General features: G+C 33.7%; 2 long non-coding RNA genes and 1 pseudogene across 2 annotated transcripts; all 3 read left to right on the top strand.

The window, feature by feature from the left end:
* The first annotated feature begins 3930 nt into the window (after nt 1-3930).
* On the top strand, nt 3931-7207 carry LOC149425639 (uncharacterized). The gene is made up of 4 exons (XR_016304137.1): nt 3931-3992; nt 4136-4186; nt 6942-7007; nt 7095-7207. It is a non-coding gene; the product is annotated as an uncharacterized LOC149425639 (long non-coding RNA).
* A 722-nt stretch (nt 7208-7929) lies between these two features.
* On the top strand, nt 7930-18565 carry LOC149425637 (uncharacterized; annotated as a pseudogene).
* LOC149425638 (uncharacterized) lies at nt 9566-10701 on the top strand. Its single transcript, XR_016304134.1, has 3 exons — nt 9566-9836; nt 10233-10421; nt 10537-10701. It is a non-coding gene; the product is annotated as an uncharacterized LOC149425638 (long non-coding RNA).
* Nucleotides 18566-22112: the final 3547 nt, after the last annotated feature.

Raw genomic sequence — 22112 nt, 5'->3', positions numbered from 1 at the left:
AAACGATAAACACCTACTAAAAGCGATTAAAGTTCAATGTAAAATATCAAAATGATGAAACTATCTCTTTTTTATAGTGGTTTGTTTTTGGGGTATTATGCTGTGTTGCGGAAAACGGCATAATACATCAAAAACATACCGCTATAATAATTTTGGCCGTGAAAAATCTCAAATCATACCAAACTATCTTCTTAATCAATTATAAATTTTAATTTGTTTATTTACATATATTTTTTAATATTGATGTTTCCTTAAATCATAATTACAAACAATAAATATTCTTGATGCTCACCACTCTTCTAAACACAAGCGTCAGCTTCTATAGAAGAGAAACATTAAAAAATCCAAAGCAGTGAAAACTAATTTTATGCTTTATTTTAGTTAACATAAATGATTATACTCTGTAAATTGATTTCATTTAATAAAGTATATTTAAAAATAAATAAAAATTAATCGGCAATGAAAAACAAATATTTTGAGCAATTTTTTTTTCATGGTTAAATATGTTTATTTATGTCTATTCTTGAATACATATTTTACAAATGATTACAGTGATTTATATTTTAGTACAGAAAAAGGTACAAAAAATAAAGAAAATAGGTTGATGAGGTAAAACTGTGTGTGGGTGATATTGTATGTTACGTGAACACCTCACTAGGAGAACCTGTGCTGAGGTGTTAACGTGTTAGTGATTAAGTGTGACAGGTATTTATGTGTTGTAGTAGAAAGTTAGTTTTATTTTTTTTTCACAGACATATATTCAAACATGCAAACACACATTTTTTTGTGAGTGTATGTATTGTTATAAATATTTAATTTTACTTTTTACATTTTGGTTATGTTTGGTTTGGAATTATAATATTTTGAAAAAAGTGAATATCTTGATTTTTTATCCAGGCTACGATATGTTTTTTGAGAAAGTTTGTAGATGTATTTACAGTCAATAATTGTTTCAAAGTTATGGGTATACTGTTAAAAAGTTTGGTTGCGTAGTTTATTAATTTATTTATTTTGTAAGAAACAAACAGCTTTTATATAATATACAATGATAGATATAAATATACAAGTTAACTGAAGTCAAGCCATAGAAGTTTCTTATGTTAAAGTTCATTAGAAATGAAGTTTTATCATCTTCAAATAAATTTGGTGTTAAAGGAAGGGGAGAGGAAGAGGAAAATAGGAAGAGGATAGGAGATGCTGCCGATTCATTCCGTACTCTCATATTAATAATCGATCGTACGCATTACTTCATATCTATATTTCTTTAGGTTATTACCAAAAATGTCAATGCTGTAAAATTTTGTATTATATTGTGCATATATACGAGGAATTGGGGAATTTTTCGAATGTTTGTTCTGCACGAGGGTAGATAAAATAAATCAGATTGTCGGGTTGATCTAGACGGAATATGAAGATTTATTAAATTGGTAAGTTCTGGTGAGTCCACACCATTATTTAGGATTTTAAATAATAAGATTTGATCAAAAATTAGACGTCGTGTTTGGAGGGAGTTAAAATTATGAAATTTAATGGATTCGGTATAATTTGAGAAGTGTAAGTTTAGTTTATAATTTATTTGTTTAAATTTTTTTTTTAATTCTTTCTATTCTTTCGATATGGGCTTGGTATAGAGGAGTCCAGATCGGTGTACAGTGTTCCAGGTGCGGGCGAATATATGAGGTGTAAAGGGAATATAGAGTGTTTATGTTATGGAAGGGTTTTGCTATGCGAATTATAAATCCCAGCATTTTGTTGGCTTTGTTAATGATGTCATCAGTGTGTTGGATAAAGTTTAATTTAACATCCAGTGTTACCCCAAGGTCCCTGATATATTTTACTTCATTGATGTGTGTGCCGTTTAGTGTGTATACAAAGGATATTTTATTTTTATCACGTGTAAATGTTAATTTATTGCATTTTGCGATGTTAATAACAAGTTTGTTTAATTCGCAATAGTACTGAAAGTGTCTTTGTCCGTGTGTCATCGGAATGTTCAGTGTTTTATTTGTTGAGGAGATGGTTTTTATTATAGCTTTTGGTTGATATATATGTATTAAATTTTTTTTTCGAAATTTTCCAGGCTCTACAAGGCACCGTGCGTCAGCCTAGTGTACTCATTCGATCTCCTGGCACACAATCGTTACTGGCGACACGCGCATCACCAGACACGTCCGAGGCCAGCATGCGTCTCCGGCCTCGAACTACGAGTGCGAACTCTTCATTTTCAGTTTTCTAGAAATCATAGGAAAACCGGCGTGCTTTCGTATCTAGAAGCTCCCAGTGCTCCCTTGCCAGAAGTCTCGATGGTTCTAGATTTCGCTGCGAACGGCTCGAATTATTCTAGTACACATCGATATGGCTAGGGATGAAAATATTGTTTGTTCCTAGAAAACTGCCAACATCGCGTCAGTTCCGCACCACTGCCGTGGGATTTAGGATCACTAAATGTTAGTGAGAAAGGAGTGTAAGGAGAATATATGATGCGAATGCGAATGGTAGCAGAATTCGGGGACGCCCGAGGAAGACATGGCACTATCAAGTGAAGCAGATACTCGAGTCGGGCCATGACAGGAGTCAGAATAATAGAAGAGTATGTATGAATGTGAATGAGGCAAGATGTGTGTGCCTTTAGGGGAAACGGCGTGATGGTTAGTTAGTTAGTAATCGTGGCGCATCTCGATGCTTGTTTTCGTGCAGATGTGGACGCAATCGAGTGGTCAGTTGCTGAGATAAAGCCGCTGTGTTTTTCCGCCTATGTCATTTTTACACTCTTCCCCTACCTACCTAGTTTAGTTGACACATTCCTATGAATATGATGAGCATGCTTAAATAATTACGTCGGTATTTGGCAATTTGAGTGGGCTCAACCTAAAGGTTGGTGTTTGTTAGATCGTGGGTAGGTACGTACTTACTATTAGTGTCATTATGTTTATCTTGAAATCCACAATCAATAATTTTCACCGTAAATACCATGCACGTATATTTATGGAAGTAGGCACCTACATATTTTAATGTCCGTAAGTAATGACCGGTAAAGCGCTTGTACCTACGTATTTGCCAACGCGTACACTCGTATATACGAACAGAGATATTGGCCATAATTATGTGGTAAAATTTTGGATTAGGCCCAAAATATAGGGTGCCCCATAATTTTTGCACTTTGAAATTGTTCTTGCCGGGAATCGAACGAAGGAGGTGCGCGCGGTAAGTGGTATTCGAAATCTCAATTATTGGATTTTTTTCGCCTTGGATGGCTTAATGGGGAATACCGCGCTTTCTGTGTAAAACAGTTAAAAAATTACGATTCCTATGTGATTTTTCGTCACCTTCGTCATGTTCATTATCGAACACATAATGTAATTCAGTGTTACAGAGTTGATTAAAGGGCCGGAATTCCGATATTCTACCGATTTATATCATATTTCCCTTGAACACTTTAAGTTTCTAAGTTCTTAAAAAAATATATGCTATTTTTCAAGATATTATCTGAAAATATTTAGTGCCAAAACGTTAATTACAAAAAATTATTATTTACACATGTGTTTCTGTTATATTCCAAGTTACAGGTATGAACAATTTCAAATTGCTTCTTTAAATGCTACTTAAGATAATTTTAAAGAAATTTTTTCTATATTGTTAATAAGTCGTGTTTTATTAAATATTTTCACAACTGTCGCTTACGCTTATTACTTTTAAATCACATTTATTATAGCGCGCTCGCTCCGACATGAAGATTAACATTATCTTTCATTGCAAAATTTCATTCGCCAACTCGACGGCTTTGTGAGCAGACGTGTTGTTCAACGTTTTATGATCTACAGACGTGCGATTACGTGCAAATATTTGAACCTATAAAGATAATTTTAAGCGTGTAAAGTATATCAGTTCATAAATATTGTTTTTTCAAAGATGGGAAATAAGTGGAAGACATCTCGTATTTCAAAGAAAACTATATATCTCCAAAGGGTTCAACGCATGATGCAAGCTAATAGGTGAGAAGAAAAAATTTCAATATTTGATTTATAAGCTTATATTTATTATAAACGATAATTTATTACAAACATTTGTAATTCATATTTTTATTTATGTATTGTGTAGTAAAAAGTTATAAAAAATATTATTTTATTTTTTTCAGAATACGTACTTTGGGAAATAAAACTAATTCCAATGCATTAGAAATTACGGGGTAAGTTTTTATTTATTTAGTTTGTTTGTTGAGGATTACCCTATATGATCGTGATTTATTTGTGAATTAACTTTCTATGTACAAAAACACATACCGCTGTCTTAGTTCTTGTATGTTCAATAGACCATTTTTTGCAAAACTGAGTTATGAATGCCAATATGTTCATTAGCCTATTGCGCATTAATGAAGCTAAAAAAAACCAAATTTTTTGGTTTTTAAGTGACATTTTAAGCATTTTTCGAGTGCCAATATCCACTCACGGAACAATGTTTCACTTCTTATTTGTTCAATCTCCTGGATATTGAACATTCAGACACTCAAAGTTATGAATATAATATTTTTTTAAAGTTCATAGATATTTGTTCAACATCCCGCAGAAGGTTGAGGTCTTGAATGTTCAATCTCCACTCTCAACCAATCAGGAGCCGGCCAGTTAAAATGTGCGGCCATGTTGATTTTTAGTTGTTTTCTAACAACTAAATTGTTCCACTAAAAATACGCTTAATTGTGAATTTATACTGTTATTGAACTAAAAAATGACTTCACCGACTCCAGAATCAATAAACCTTATAACAGTAGTTCAAGTAGAAAGGTAAGTCTTAAAAATATGTCATTTATAGGCTTTTTCACCATATTTTACATGTACTTCTTGAATTTGCTGGGCAAATATACAGGATGCTTCATTTAATGTTTATTTATTCAATTATTTATTTACAAACATAGGACTTTTACCTAAAATGAGTATTAATAAATTATATTAGTGCATAAAAACTTCATATTCAAGAAATACAACAAAAGAGCCAGGACATGGAAATGTGCAAAAAGTCGACTGTCCTCATAGTCTGATTGAAAGACATCTACGACACATATTTAGTCCGTTATTACTGCTGAGATCGCTGATGAAAACGAAGTCCAAATATTTCAATTTTGAATTCATTCAATTAAAAGTTTTTGATTTTTTGTTTTTTTTAGTCACATAAAAAACAATAAACATATTCTTATGTAGGAACTACAATAAAACCAACTAGGCAAAAGACTAACAACAATAAATGTAACGTTAAATAGCGCACACCCATATCCCAAATCGCGGGATATTATAATTTTAGGATTGTACGAGCTGAAAGTATTTAAAAAAATAATATTTTAGTCACGATAATCAACATAAATAATAAGCTCACGGCAAATAAGACCTTCCGAAAGAAAAAATCTTTCTAAAGTAAGTTAACTTTAAAAATTACATTTATCAAATGTAGGTAACGAAACAATAAAAATAAAACAAATTTTCAACTGAAAATTGAACTTTAATAGTTTTACGCATCACTCGGGATTTTTTTTTATGGAATACCGCACACAGTCTCAACTGCTCCCAACCATCTGGAGCCAGTGAAACTATGGAATCCCCAATTGGGGTATATTAGTATATTGTGAGGCTGAAAGTAGAGGGGATGGGAAGGAGGTGGAGAGGAGAAAGAGAAGAAGGAGGATGAAGGAGAAGAGAGATAGTATGTGAGTATCTATTCAGATCTGATCACCAAACACGGCTAAAGCCATTTCAATTCTTATGGTGGTCTTTACACCATATCTTCCTCTCTGGAACATGCCGCAAATAGACTAGGTATATGTTATTTTAAATTAATAATTTGTGAAAATAACATAAATGAGTAAAATAAAATTTACTTGCGCACGCCGGGATTTGAATCCGCAACCTCCGGATTTCTAGTCAAGAGTACCCCTAGACCACGGAGGCCGTAATACGTACGATGTAAGAATATTTCACATCACGCATGCACCGACAACCGATAGTAGTATATTAGCGGAAGGTACCTTTGTACTTGAGCATTGTTTTCAAACTTCCAAAATATTGGATGGTTTATATAGAGCAGTTTTTGTGAAAAATCAACTCAAGGACTCTGTTCATATATTTTAAAGTAATACTTTAAGTAAACTACTAACTAAGATAAAAGTAAAGTATTTGAAATCTGAAAATCACCCTGTATATACAATTTACCACTGATTGGCTAATTGAACAAAAAATACCTCAAACTTATGGGAGCCGAATTGTTCAATCTCCAGACGATATGTTCAATATCCAAAATAATCATTTATAATTTTCAAGCCATGTTCAACGTCCACCTTTAAAGTCATAATATGGGCATATTATAGCTTCAATCTTCGAAAAATGATCTTTAATAATTTCCTGTTACACATATGTATTAAACGAAATGACCAAAATCGAGAATTTTTTAGAATTTGCCTGTAAAAACAAAAAAAAAGTCTCCTGTAAAATTTGCTAAATGGTCTATTGAACATACAAGACCTAAGGCAGCGATACGTCACTTTACATCTGCTCTAATGATTGACACTGCAACATAATATAATATGTAATAATAATATATGGGCCATCCAAGGGCCATCTGTTTCAAATAACAATACTCGAACGTGGAATCCAGAAAAATAATGAACGTGCACGAAAACAGCTATTGAAAGTTCTGAAACTGTGGGGAATTTAATTTAGTTCAATGATATTTTTAAATACTTTTTTATGTCGGAAGAAGGCCCTGAAGAAAATAATTTCTCTCAGAGCCTGTGTCATCTTTGAGAATGCTGTATAGAGGGTCTTTTTTGAGGAGGAGGGAGTGAACCTGTCCAGAATGTCAACTGTACAATTTCTACCCAGAATTAACTTTATTGTACGTTTTTTGATTAACCGTACCTAGGTGTTCTATTTTCAATAAACTCTTTAATTATGTTTCAGATGTGAAATCTATACTCCGCTCCAGAATGTTTTGCCCGAGTCTTGTAAAGATGTTAAAGCACGGAGGTAATAATAAAATCATTTGAGCCCTTTACTGTTATTTAAAAGGTCACTTGAAGTGCAGTTATAATCAATGATTTTATTTTTTTCTAGCTTCCACGAACAATCTGAAAAGGCATTACCTAAGGATTATACTCTTAAGGAGAATATAGAACATGTAGAAAGATGAAACGGATTTAAGATTTTCGATGAAATTATTGTGTTGTGAAATATTTATTTTGTTATTTATTACTTTATTTTTTTTACAGTTTATCTGATGTACGTGTCTACGTAAACAAGAACCAAAACAAAGCCATAAACACGAAATTTATCGACCGAAGTGGTCTTTCGCAATGCATTGACAAAATGTATGTTATAGTGATCAATTTTACTAATGTTTGTTATTTTACCATCGATAAACGTTATGTTCCAAAGAGATGAATTATTAATCTACAAACTATCTGCTTCATCGGAAAAAAGAATATCTGCTTCATAAGAAAAAAATAATCTTCAGTAATACAAGCATTCAAAAGTTTATAATAGTCTTATATTGGCATCCAAATCAATGTATTTTTTCATAAATCGGTTTCCATTTTTAACGCAGATTTTGCTTTTCTAGGTTAGATAAAAATGATACAGCCGAAGGAGGACAAGAAAAACGTATCGTCGACACTTTTTATTTTATGGACTAATTGAAATCCATATTGGACCATCCTCCTTTTGGATGCGGATTTGGAAATCTTGTTGTCATATCTGAGAAAAGATTTGGCCTTATGTCCAAAATACTGTTTCAATGTAACATGTGTCGCGCTAAATTTACAGTCAACACATGCGACCCAAAACCTAAACATACAATGGATGTCAATGTAGCAGCAGTATCAGGGATGACTCCTGCAGGAATTGGACTTGCTCAACTCTACGAGCTTTTGACGGCTGTTAACATACCCCAATGTCCCAAAAATTGTTCAACAAGAAAAATGTGTTAGTGTCAAGGGAGTGGGAAAAATGCGCGTTAGTCGCCATGGAAGTCGCAGCGGAACGAGAACGTCAAGCAGCTATCGAAGAAGGTTCTCTGCAGGACGTAGTGGCAGTGATAGACGTGATTGCGGATGGCTGTTGGTCGAAGCGATCATATAGAAAAAATTATACCGCCCTCTCCGGTGCGGCAACAATTATCGGCAGAAGATTTGGAGAAGTTTTATACCTCGGAGTTAAAAATAAATACTGTTGCATTTGTGCAAGGGCTGAGAACCAAGGAATATTACCTAAAGAACATGCTTGCTACAAGAATTACACAGGACCTTCAACAGGAATGGAAGCTGAAATTCTTGTAGAAGGGTTCAAAACTTCAGTTTCATCTTATAATTTGATATATGGGCGGCTAATAGCGGATGGCGACAGTAGTAATTATCATAAGCTTATCCAAACGAGACCGTATCCAAATTACACCATCGAAAAAATTGAGTGTCGCAATCATTTGCTTAGAAATATGTGCAACAAATTATCCGCTCTAACGAAAGACACAAAGTATCCTTTATATCAGCAAAAGATGATCACCACACAACGGATACTGGCCATAAGAAAGGTGATTTGTCACGCCATTTGAGAGCATAAACAAGGATCTGAGAACTTATTAAACAGAATTAATAACTTGTACGTAGACGTCAGCAACAGTTATAATCACGCGTTCAGTGGAACATGAAAATTGCAAAAATCATTATTGTCAGAGTGGTAAAAAGAATGATAATCTCGTCAAAAAGCTTGTTGCTTCTACTTTATGGTGTAGAGTACAATTTATTATTGGGACCGTTGCATCAAACGCAAGAAGTTTGATCAATGATGTTGATAGTAATCGCGTTGAATCCTTTAACAATATAATAGCGAAATTTGTTGGGGGGAAAAGAGTGAATTATAGTCTTCGACAAACTTACCAGAGCCGTTGTTCAGCCGCAGTTGTTTCGTTTAATACCAAGACACCAATTTACAGCCTCCACAAATCTATGCTGGGGCACAGTCCTACTAGCAAATCTAAAGAATTTGCAAACAGAAGTATAAAAAAAAAATTCCTGAACCGAAAATGTCTTCGTCGTAAATTGTTTAACAAATCACGGTCTGTTCAATATGACAAACATTATGGCGATCAATGTCAAAAACCTGACTTGGCTCCTGAACAACTCCAGCAGTTAAAAGAAACGTTTTTGAATAATCTTAAAAAATCTGAAGAAGAAAGGAAAATAACAGAAAGAGACACCATTCTACAACGCGATTGTAGTGAATGGCTGGAATTACGAAGAAATCTCATAACCACCTCAAATTTCGGAAAGATTATTAAAAAAAGAGAAACAACTGGACCTTTAATCGTTAAAGCTTTACTGTATAAACAAGACCTTTCTAATGTGCAATCCATCAGACATGGTGTGAATAATGAAATGAAAGCATTAAACCAGTTGTCATTGCAACTTGGAATTACCATACGGCAGTGTGGCTTATTTATTGATTGTGATATTCCCTTAGAGTAATAATATACAAGAGACCGCACTAATATTTGTACAAATCGTTGACATACTCGCAAAATAATGCTCTCCCTTTTAGCTCGGTTCCATTAACGTACAAAAAACAGAGACAAACAATTTCTGTTAAAAACATACTGTCTAAACGGTATGAAGCGAGTTTTTAAAGCGGGCGAAGTTCACACCAGTGTGATCTGTCATCCGTGCGTAGGCTCAAAAGTGCAAACATATTGATATTTTTACGTTAATTGAGCGAATTTAAAAAAAAAAACGCTATGGCTATATGTGCTATGTATGGGTGCTTCAACCGAAGCTCGAAAGGAACAAAAAAAATCAGTTTTCACAGGTATTTATTAAAGAATTCATGTTTTTCACTGTATTCATCTTTGATATCAAATATTTTATATCCTTAACTACAAAACCACAAGTAACTTCCACCATTATATAAACAATCCTTGCACTATTTGTATCTATATAATAAACATCCGTTTTGTATGCGTTTTAATGCACTTTTAATATGTTTAACTAACAAGAAATCTTGGCTAAATTATAATAATGCAACTTACCTATTTCAGTCGGCATCTGAATGTATCTCTGTCTCTTTCTCTCTCATAATATGAACGCTAATTTGTTGGTAAATGGACAGAGACGGAATAATTTTTGTCTTTGTTTTTTTTTTCGTTGTAAAAAATTCAGGGCTGTGCTGAAATTGGTTTAGTATTAAATATTTAACTATTTACAGTTTTCTAAAGGATGAAAAAAGGCTAATGAAATGGATTCGTGCAACAAATCGGGAAAATTGGACTCCCAAATACCACAGTGCAATCTGTTCCGCACATTTGAGCACTTAGACACAACGAAAACAAAGGTCCGTCTAACGGATTTCGCGGTGCCTCAATCTAATTTAAGAGTACCCTTGGTTACACAAAAGGTTTTTATGATTTTTTTTTCATCCGCTTTGACACCACCATAAAAAATATTTGGTAATGACTATTGACTAATAAACCACTAACTTACTTTTAACTAATACAGAATAATATCTTCAGATTATACCAAACTCAAATGTGTCCTCCCCGCCTGTGTCAGATTAGTTTATCCATCAGATGACGTAATTTTAACTTGTACAAATAGTGAACGGGTTTTCAGAGAGGCGCTTAGCCGATCTGGCGGTAAAATAATGTAATATCTTAATGATATCTTACTTTCTCACATGTTAGACCAGTCACCACTGGAGAACCTAGGAGAATTAGAAATACTGTGATGTCTGCCATTTTTAAAATTTTTTTATGTTAGCATGCAAAATTTTTATATTAAAAAAATTATGTTTATTTTGAATTATAACATTTGGAAGCGTATTTTATCATCTTTCCAAAACAGTTTTTAGTTTTCGGATACATTCAGAAATATTCTATTTATTTGGATTTTTTTGCTAAACGGAAATATTTCGACTCTCTGAAAAAATACTGTCGAGGCCTGAAGAGTTAGGTTAATTTTCGATGGAAATGAAATTTATTTTATAATTTTATTCACATGATAATAACTTTCTAATTGTTCATATTTATAATGTAATATATTAAAATATATATACTAGAAATTGCATTTGATTATTTACGACTCACGACAAAATACTTAATTGTTTTAACTTTTGACAACCCTGCATCAGTTTGTAGACCAAATGCCTTTTGGTCATCTTTGGTCCAAAACCACTTACAACATTTCGCATAGCACGGTCTCTTGTATATTATTACTCTAAGGATATTCCATATTTAGGTGCTACGCCTGATGGCTTAGTTGACGACGGCAAAATTGTTGAGATTAAGTGTCCATTTATAGCATTCAATTCAAAACTAATAAAAAAGTTGGTACAACAAAATAAATTTAACTTCTATAAACTCAAAGGAGAAGAATTGGTTATCAACAAGAATCACGATTGGTACTTTCAGGTGGGTTTTTTTGTAAATAGTTGAAGACAAACATTCATAATGATTACTTTATGCAGAAGTTAATACATTATTATTTTTAATGATAGCAAATTTGTTCTTTCTTTCAGGTCCAAGGTCAACTTCACGTTACCAAAAGAGAGATTTGTATTTTCGGAATATGGTCAGGTGAGAAAAACGATCTCAAAGTAGAGATGATTCAACGGGACGATGAATTTTGGAGGAAAACTATGGTTGATAAGCTCCAAGTTTTTTATATGGAATATGTTTTGCCTGAGTTGGTAGACCCTCGCCTCGCGAGAAATTTACCAATTCGCAAACCACCAGTCATTAAAAAAAAACATCTGTACTTTTCCCTACAGTTATTTCAGAAAGGTCAGAAAAAAGAAGTAACCCTACGATATCATCTCAAATTTTAGAAGCGACTGATTGTATTCTTACATTTGAACGTATGTAAGAATACAATCCTTCTCCTTCGAGTTTAAAGAAGTTAAATTTCTTTTGCTGTATTAACTCTTCAATTGATCTCTAAATTTATGCTATAAATGGACACTTAGTTTTAAAAATTTTACAGTCGTCAACTAAGCCAAATATGGAATATTAATATTAATTATATTATCAATCAATACATAAGCCACTTGGCATGATAATACCAAGATGCGATAACAACTGATTAAGAGCTTTCATTTCATTATTGACACCATGTCTGATGGATTGTACATTTAAAAAGGTCTTGTTTGTGTTATAAAGTTTTAACGATTGAAAGTCCATTTGTTTATTTTTGTTTTTACAATATTTCCAAAGGTTGAGGCGGTTATGACCTGGTTTCACAATTTCAACCGTACGCGGTCTTGTTGTAGAGTGGTATATCTAACTGTCACGAAAAGTTTTTTCTGAGGTTTAAGAGAAAGGTTTCTTAAAGATACTGGAGTTATTCTAGGGCTATGTTAGATTTTTAACATCGATCACCGTAATGCTTGCCTTCCTGAATAAATCTACTTTTATTTAATCATTTACGGCGAAGATATTTTTGACAATGGTGTGTTTTTATCTTTCTGTATTCCAATTATTTAGCTTTGCTTCTAGGGTTGTGCCCCAGTATTGCTTGTTGGAGACTGTAAATGGATCTCTCAGCATTTAATGAAACTATATGTTGCTATATTGACGTTCATGGTATGTTTTGCTCAGATTGACGATAAGGTTTACAGATCCGCATTTTGCTCGAAGCATGTTTAGGGTAATAAGTTTATACTTTAGGGTTCTTTCACCGTATTTATGGGAACATTTCGGAACCACCAATCCTTCATTTTGAGTGAAACTTGTGTTTGTAATTAAATTATATTTGACAATTTAAACAAATAATATTTAGAGAAGTTAAAAATAAAATTGAATGTTCACTGAAAGCTTAAACTATTAAAAGTAGTAATTTCATAAAAATGTTAATAAATAAAGCCCCTTTCACATTTTAGAATGTAATTTTATGTTGCATGCATGTTTTATTACTCTTTATAATTATTGAATTGTTTAAATGAATAAATAAATAATAACAAAAAAGTCTTCTGATTTGCAAGTCCTTAGGAGGCACTAAGGGTCTTTCTATCTATCTTTATAATATAATAAATTTGATGAGCATAAAAATGTAAGCATCTATATAATTTATATAAATGAAAAAAAGTAGATATTACATGTGTATAAATATTTTATTACGCATATTATACAAGATTTCGGGGTAAAGTGCACAAACTTCGGGAGGTGATTCTACTTGATAGTACAAGTTAAAAAGAAAGAAAAACTTTTTTGGAATTCCAACGTTTTAAGATAGTTTTCGGGTAAAAAGGTTTATTTTTTGTATAGAAAAAACAATTTCTTCTACGGAAAATAAATTTTTGTGGAAAAAATTTGGAAATTCGAAAAATTTTCATTTCTTTTTTACTTCTACTAGCATTTAGAATAACCTCCTGAAGTTTGAGCACTTTACCCCCGGACACCATAACCAAACCGTAAAGATAACCATATAAGAAAAACCTTATTGATATATAAATATTAATTGATTTTATAAAAGTAATAAATTAACTTTTATAAAAGTTATGAAAGTATTTTATGTAGTATTTTAGTAAAGTAAAATTTAAAAAATATATTTAATTAATTAAATCCGTAATAAACCCATATTTTGAGAACCATCTTCAATTCAACTTTTGTTCTAATTTGTTCGGTGCTAACTAAAATGGGTTAGTTTTTCTAAAATGGCAATAGATGTCGGTAATTTAATTCCGTCATTTAAATTATTAAATCCCCAAAATTATTCTTAATACGAATTCGGACAGTGACACCTCTGTCGGATTCTTTTAAAACTAAATATTGTTTTTTTGTGGATGTTACCCAAATCTGAATTCTTTACACGGAAAGCGCCCTCTTAATTGAAATATGAATCAATAAGTTCGATGCGGACGGTTCATGCAAAAATGAGAAAAAAAACAGGACGGCCACGGAACGGGAGTTGCAATGAGAATGTCGCGCAAGTTAGCGAGTCTGTACGAGAAGCTCAGAGCTTGTAATCGCGCAGGGTTTTAGTTGCTTTGGCGGTGCCCGAATTTACGTTGATTATTAAAATTGAATTCACAATTTATTCCCTGACAAAATCCAATTGGTGCAGAAAATATTCGTGGACACAATTCTCAAAAGGTTCCCCAGTTTTACAAGATATTGTGTTCGGACAAGGGTCATTTTCATTTGAACGGGCAAGTTAATAAAAACATCTGGATTTTGGAGCAAGGAAAACCAAATGGCATTATTGGTATTAATTTATTTCTTTGATGATGCACGCGAAAAATCTGTTTATGTTAATTATGCTCTACCAAGATGTTGACAGAATATTTTCTACCGAAGTTACAGAAATCCATCGGTACAACACCAGGATTTGAGTAATGGGGCAACTTACTATACATCCATTCATATTATACCGGTGGTGAAATAAATTTAATGTTCCCTGAAAAACATATTTTACCAAGAGGTGACATCCCATGACCCCCCCTCCGCAGCCCAGAATTGACACCCCCTGACTTTTTTTACAAAGTTATCTCAAAAATCGGGTCGTTAATATTCTTCTAGTCAGTCTCAGATTCAAGTATTGCCTGCGGCACGATTGTAAGTATTTAAACAGCATACTTAAAAGTAAAGTCTTTTATCCCCTTTCATTAATATAAACATTCATTTTCGTTTGACTTGTAGTTTTCTATTTATTGAGTTTTCATGAGTGAAAAAACTTGTGGAGCACACTATACAAATATTTGGAAATGGGAAGTTACTTAGTACTTGCCTATGAAATAAGGCGGTTGGAAAATTTTATTAGAAAGAAACATGGAATAATACGCTCTGGTGAGATATAAGTATTTAAAAAGCTTCGTTTATTTGAAATTTTATGTCACCGCATTTTTTTTTCAGTTCACTAATACCGTTTTCATCGTAAGTTATGGAGCTTTGAAAATCAGTTGAAAATTTCCAGAGTGGTAGATACTCTCAGTGTGGCCTTGGTGAAAAACCACTGTTCAGAATTAAAATATTACTTGAAATAGAATAGCTAGATACCTTCCAACTTTTCTCTTCCACATCTATTGCCCCTCCCACTCTCCTCGATCTCAAAAAATCCTACCACAAATAGAGATGACTTGTTAGAAATAAGAAAAAAAAATACTCAGAAAAGCAGCCATATTGCGTGTTGCGCATTGTTGTGAATAATACAACACATTGTGAAGAACCACAAATTAATATTGAAAAATTACCTGCGCACGCCGGTATTTCAACCTGCGACTTCCGGATTGCTAGTCAAGAGCCTTAGTCCTAAACCAAGGAGGCTGTCAAAACACAGGTGATAAGTAGCGACAATCATCCATTTAGTTACTACTAGCTGACGTGTACTCGGCGTTGTTTAACTTTTCTCTACTTTCTATACATGTTTTATGCAAACTCAAGATATACTACCAGAACGCGCAGGGACTACGCACCAAATTAAATGAACTACGTTCTACAATATATCTACACCATTACATTACGACGTATATGTGCTGACAGAAACTTGGCTCGACTCGGAAATAAAATCAACAGAACTCGGACTACCACAAAATTTTTCGCTGCGATAGAAACTCTAAATCCAGTTCCAAAACAAGGGGAGCCGGAGTACTAATTGAAATAAAGAAGAAATTGATGTCAAGAAAACTCAAAACAAAAAATAATACAAATATTTGTACAAATTAATACCACTGTAGAAAAGATAATAATTGCAACTTTATACACACCGCCACTATCTGATGCCGGAAACTATCGAAGCCACTCTAAAGACGTTGAAAATCTACTCTACAAATACCCTAACTTTAAAATTATTATTCTCGGGGATTACAACCTCCCTAACCTAAAATGGAAAACAAGTGATAATGGTTTCATTGTTAATGAAAGCGAAAGTGATAATGCACGTGAGATTTTAGATATGACAATTTTTTTAAACCTTTTACAACATAACTTTATATACAACACAAATGATCGCTTACTAGATCTAGCAATATCAAATTTTCCTAAATTGTTCATTGAGAAATGTAATTATCCTTTGTTACTTTCTGATAACCATCACCCCCCTCTTTATATTAAGTTAAATATATGTGGCGTCAAGCCGAAACTACAAAAAAGCAGATTTTGAATCTATAAATTCTCATCTTTCGCATGTTGACTGGTCTTTTTTTGTCTGACGTTAATACTGACGATTCCTTAGAAAACCTTTATTCAATATTCTCCACCACTACCAAATCATATGTACCACTATTTACTCCTGAAAAACATACATATCCAACTTACTTCTCATCAGAACTAATAGCCTCACTACAACAAAAAAAAATACTTCATAATAATTTCAAAAAATCTGAAGAAAATCGACTATACAAATTTCAGTGAAAGTAGGAAAAAATGCAAAGATCTCTCTAAAATCTGTTATAAAACATATATAAATTCTATCGAGAACACAGCCTTAAACTCAAACAATCTCTGGAAATTTATTAAAAAAATAAACGACGACAGCACAGACTATCCTCCAGAAATGCACATGGACGAAAAATACGCCAACAATACGCAAGACATTGTAAATCTTTTTTCTGATTTATTTAAAAAATGTTTATGGTGATGAAACACCAGAAGAAAATATTCCTTCATACACATTAAAAAAACCACACATTCAAAAGACTGCTACATCACCGAAGAATCTTGCAAAAAAAAACTAAGTTCCTTAGACATAAACAAATCTGTAGGCCCGGACACCATCCCGTCAATTTTCCTAAAACAGTGCTCCGCCGTATTGTCTAAACCACTAACCATTTTATTTAACCACCTACTATCTTCTGGATATTTTCTCGTCTACTGGAAATCCAGCTATTATTCCAATATTTAAAAAAGGTGACGAGACTGACATTTCAAACTATCGACCAATATGCATACAATCTGTATTACCCAAAATCTTTGAATCCTTAGTTTTGGAAGAAATATATCCCACACTAACAAAGTTAATACATGACAAACAACATGGCTTCATTACAGGTAAATCAACTACAACAAATTTACTACTGTTTCAAAACTATATATTGGAGTCTTTTTCAAAAAATAAACAAGTTGACTGTATATATACTGATTTCTCGAAAGCCTTTGATAAAGTGTCTCACAAAGTACTGATCCAAAAACTTCAATCTATAGGAATAACAAAACAAAACAATATAAATGTATTTGACAATAATTTGAACTTGGCAAACTTTAAACGAAGTACCTATGTGCGAACTATTTTTACCTAATTTGTAAACTATTGTTACACTTTCTTATTATCATTATGGTTGATTTGTAGGATTTTGGCAGATTTTCTATTTTTTGTTTCACTTATTTGTACTGTATCCATACCTACATTTTTTTAACTCTTATATTTTATGTAACATATTTTGATAACTCTGATATTTTTTTATGTAACCTGTATTTCGTTAACACGGCCTTAGAAGCCCTATGGGCATTTAAATAAAATAAAATTAAAAAAATTATATATGTATTACTTTCGGAACAATTTTTTAAAATGATAATGAAAACCCTATCAAATTTAGAAGAACTAAGCGCACAAACAGACTCGAATGGCAACTTTATTAAAGTATAATAGAGAAGAATATATCATTCATAAATCTTAACTTTTTTTCAATATTTTATGATAAGCCATTTTCCAAAACTTCCGGTAATTGTTTGGTTTCGGTTGCCTCCTTATTGTACCTTTCAAAACGTCTGCTCAGAAGATCTCATTTCTGAGCACAAACTGCCTTCTGTTTATATTATGTTTTAGTTTTAATATTCTTGTTTTGTCCTGTCCTGCTGTTATTGTTATTCTAAGTATTGTCATCACTTTTCACAAACAGTATATTTAGTGTTATAATATTAGATCTGTTTTGATATAAATATTAGAATGAATTCTTTCAAAATGTCAAAACTAGAATGCTTTCTCATCAAACAGTTGCTGTATATTTATGTTTAATAACTTGTCATTATTTTATGTTGTGGCGTCGAGAGAATAATCCAGAATTAACTCATTAATAGTAAACAGCTCGACCTACTTAGGTACTTGCAAATTACTACCGAAAACTATTTGTAAACAACGCGACCTACCTACGACAATACGTTGCAAGTTGGTCTGGCACATTACGCCAACTCGCTAGAAGGTTCTAGCCTATTGCCTATGCATGATAGCGACGCCGCCGAAAGTTCCCGAAAGGCCCAGACTGAGCGGGTGTCTCTGTTTTATTTGCGATTTCACCTACCTACTGTCGCCGTCGGCTGTACCGTATAAATAAGCCCGACGCAGCGAGCAGTCAATCAGTCATCAATCAGCCGTCAGTTAACAAGGCTCAACGAGTGATATCCCGCGCACCTCTTACTCGCGCGTTAGGATAATATTCCCGGCTCCGCCCGGCTCAACTATGGACTCCATCGGGACATCATCATAGCGCCTTGGCCCCGGCCGCCGTCCCTGGCCAGCGCTACAACGGATCATAGCGCCCTGGTTCCAGCGCATCTGACCAGCGCTTCATCTATGCACCATGAACACCGCGAGAACACGCAGCATCCTCACTGATCTATGCACCTCCCGCTCAACCGCCTACAAGATCCACCGCACCTTCGGCCTTCCCGTTAGCACTGGAGTACCTGAAGACCCACGTTCTTCGCCAGTGTCTGACCGTCATCGAGTCCGGTCACCAGCGCCCGGCGTCGACTCACTGACCCGCGCTTGACCAGCACATCACCGCCTGCATCCGGAGAATTCAAAACCAGTCCTACGTCAACTCTCATCACGGCTACCTGACTCACAAATAAACACTGTGACCTTCACGACCGACTTTCATTTCGTGCCTCTCATCAGATCCCCAAAATTTCCAACATTGATCTAAAATCTAAGGGACACGCTTTGCTTGAAAGTGTGTGACACAAGTAACGCCATCTTTAAAGTCTGATGACTCGATGTGAGTGGCGACAACCTCATCCGGATGGTCGCGGCGAGTTATATGGTGGTAGTCGCCAAGATACTGCAATAGTCGAGTACCGGATACTTGCGTATCCCTGTGGAAGGAGGGCCTAAGTTTAAAAGCATTTCTATTTTTTATTTTGCAGTAACCGCTTTTGACATTGGAATCTAATGAATTGAATACCTTAAAGACAAAGTTTAATTATGATAGTTTTCATCAAAAATATTATCTCAAAATACATTTATCTAAGTATATTATATTACAGGCTATAAAATGAACGAAGCCCTTGTTTATTCATTATATCGAACGAAGTTTCTCAGAGATGCTGGGTAAAACGTCGGATTTCTAAGGAAAGTGGATTACCTGGATAATGGACGTTTTATTAAAAAAAAATTATATAATAATTTTCATTTTACTCTTCAGAAATTTTTTTATTAAAACTTTCCGCATAATGTTTGTTATGGGCGGGCTTATTTATCTGATGGCAATTTTTAACAACTAATCCGTTTGTTAATCCATACAACTGGGTTTTAATACACAGATAGAAACTGAGACAGTCGGAATTCTTTCAGAGATTTTATTTTTATTTGGTACATTATTTTTTACAATTTATGTTTTCCAGTAATGTAGGCCTCACTGGGTGGCTTGCCCGTACTGAGGCCTTCATTTTATAATATAAAAATATAATCTACATATTATTTAAAGAGAAAATAATACATTTAAAAAGAAAATAATACATTTAAAATTAAAAGTACATTTAAAATTAAAAATACGAAAAACATAATAATACATTTAAAATTAAAAAGTAGTACAATGAAAATAATCTTGTGTGTTTGTGAGTGATGTGTGTTTTTATTGGTTTTGTGTGTTACGTGTAGGTTTAATTTTTATTTTATGCTATGACATTTTGGAAATATTGTCTTTGTTGTTCTTTAATCCATTTTGTAATTTTGTGTGTGAGTTTATTTTTATTTTCCTCAATTTTAATTTCAAGTTTTTAACTGTTGAAAGCTTTTATAGCATGGTATTGGTAGTGTCTTTGTCCAAAGCTTGAATTTACTGTCGGAGTTTTTATGTTTTCTTTGTACGCTTGTATAACTGGTCTGTTAGTGTACTTTTGTGTATTTGAAATTAATTTTTTTTTGTCAAAAATGTAGTTTAGTAGTGTTTTAACGTATAGTTGGCGTATATCTAGTAGGTCACAGCTGTTGAATATTTGGTCTGTATCAGTCAGTCTATGTTTTTTTAGTATTACCTTTAAGATCGTTTTCTGTGCGGTTTCTATGTAATTGATAGCCGAGTTTGTTGCTCCTCCCCAAGCAATAATTCCATATTATAGATAATTTCAGATTGGAGCACATTGTGCATCATTGCGCCATACGATATAGCAAATAGCGTAGGCAACTGTTGCAGCAGTGGCCAGTTCAATTGGCAGCCAGCAGAAATTGGTCAGCCTTTAGGTAATCAGCATCATTGGCTGATTCAATCGGTAGCCAACAGGAATTGTCCAGCCTCTATGTTGTCAGCATCCGTGGTTAATTCAGTCAGTAGCCAGGAAGAATTGGAGAGCCTCTAGGTTATCAGCATCAATGGCTTATTCAGTTGGTAGCCAGGAATAATTGTCCAGCCTCTAGGTTGTCAGCATCAGTGCCAAATTCAGTTGGTAGCCAGGAAGAATTGGCCAGCCTCTAGGTTATCAGCAGCACTGGCTAATTCAGTCGGTAGCCAGCGGGTATTCGTCAGCTTTTAGGTTGTCAGCATCAGTGGTTGGTTCAGTCGGTAGCCAGGATGAATTCACCAGCCTCCAGGTTGTCAGCATCAATGCAGCAGGGATTGGCCAGCCTCTCAGTGATCAGCGGCACTGGCTAATTCAGTCGGTAGCCAGCAGATATTCTTCAGCCTTTAGGTTATCAGCATCGGTGGCAGGAATTCAGTGGCGGCATGGTCATTTGATAAGAGGGGCCGGCACACGGAGACACCCCATTATTGTAATGATGTGATGGAGGAACAGAAGCAAAACCAGATTTCAGTTGACACTCAGAAATTGCAAGAACAGATCGGGTTGTTCCTGGCGTTGTCGCTACTCCTAGTTTTAAAACTTGAATCCGCCAATATTTTGTTTTAATCGGCTATTTATAATATCTACTACAAGCGTTTGTGTGACGTCAGCTTGCAAAAACATGTTCACGTTTTCAAAAGGCAGGTATTGTGGTGCGAATAACTGGCATTGTCAATATTTTAATTTCGTTTTAGAAAATAGAGTTATCGAACTGTTTCATGTTTGATCCAGTCTTTTTGCCGCCTGGTAAAAGATTGATGCATTTTTCAACTGGTAAATATTATGATTTGGAAAAAGGGGTCATCAAACTTGCAGGTGTACAACTTTAGCCGCAATTGATATTAAATGCAATAAAATAATTTTTCATGTTCGATACATTTTGGTTGTGTATAATACGTCACAGTTTAAAATTAGAAAATACAAAATACTTATTTTCAAAAAAAAAAGAATTTATGCCACCGTTCTTAACATAATTGGTAGTGCAATGGTCAGCATAGTTCCCTTGCAAACAGTTAATCCGGGGTTCGATTCTAGGCTGTGGAAATTGTTTCATTTTTTAACACCTGTTTATTATTACTATTATTTTATACATTTTTCCGTTTTTGAAATGGGAGTTTCACGGGTCTGCGTTAGTTGATTATACATATTATTGGATGAAATTTAAAGTTTATTAGCGTCGTTGTTCATTTAGTATATCTGTTTTAATAGTATGTACACCTATAAATTTCAGGTTGGAAAGTGGAGGTGAGGAATGACATGGTGGCGTAATGATGATCAAGACCGGGGACCGCTCGACAAGCAGTAGAACCGGGTTTACGTCCGGGTGGCATCTGAAATCTGCGTGTTTTCTATTTCACTGTTCGAATGTCATTAATATATTTATAATTCTTCATTTATTTGTAAAATACATGGTAGTTTTTATTTTTTTTATTTATAATTTTCTTTTGTTAAATGCATAAAAATATTATTACAAAAATCAAGTATTACAAAAAAAGTATTACATTATTAAAATTATTATAGTATTACAAAAAGTATTTCATTCACAGGTAAAGAAGGTACTAAAAAATAAAAAAAGGTAGCTTTAAGATAAGAAAAATAAA

This window comes from Hesperophylax consimilis, chromosome 2 (genome assembly GCF_061612785.1).
Source record: "Hesperophylax consimilis isolate HC1 chromosome 2, BYU_Hcon_1.0, whole genome shotgun sequence".
NCBI classification, from domain to species: domain Eukaryota; kingdom Metazoa; phylum Arthropoda; class Insecta; order Trichoptera; family Limnephilidae; genus Hesperophylax; species Hesperophylax consimilis.
This window is presented reverse-complemented; position numbering and strand designations above follow the sequence as displayed.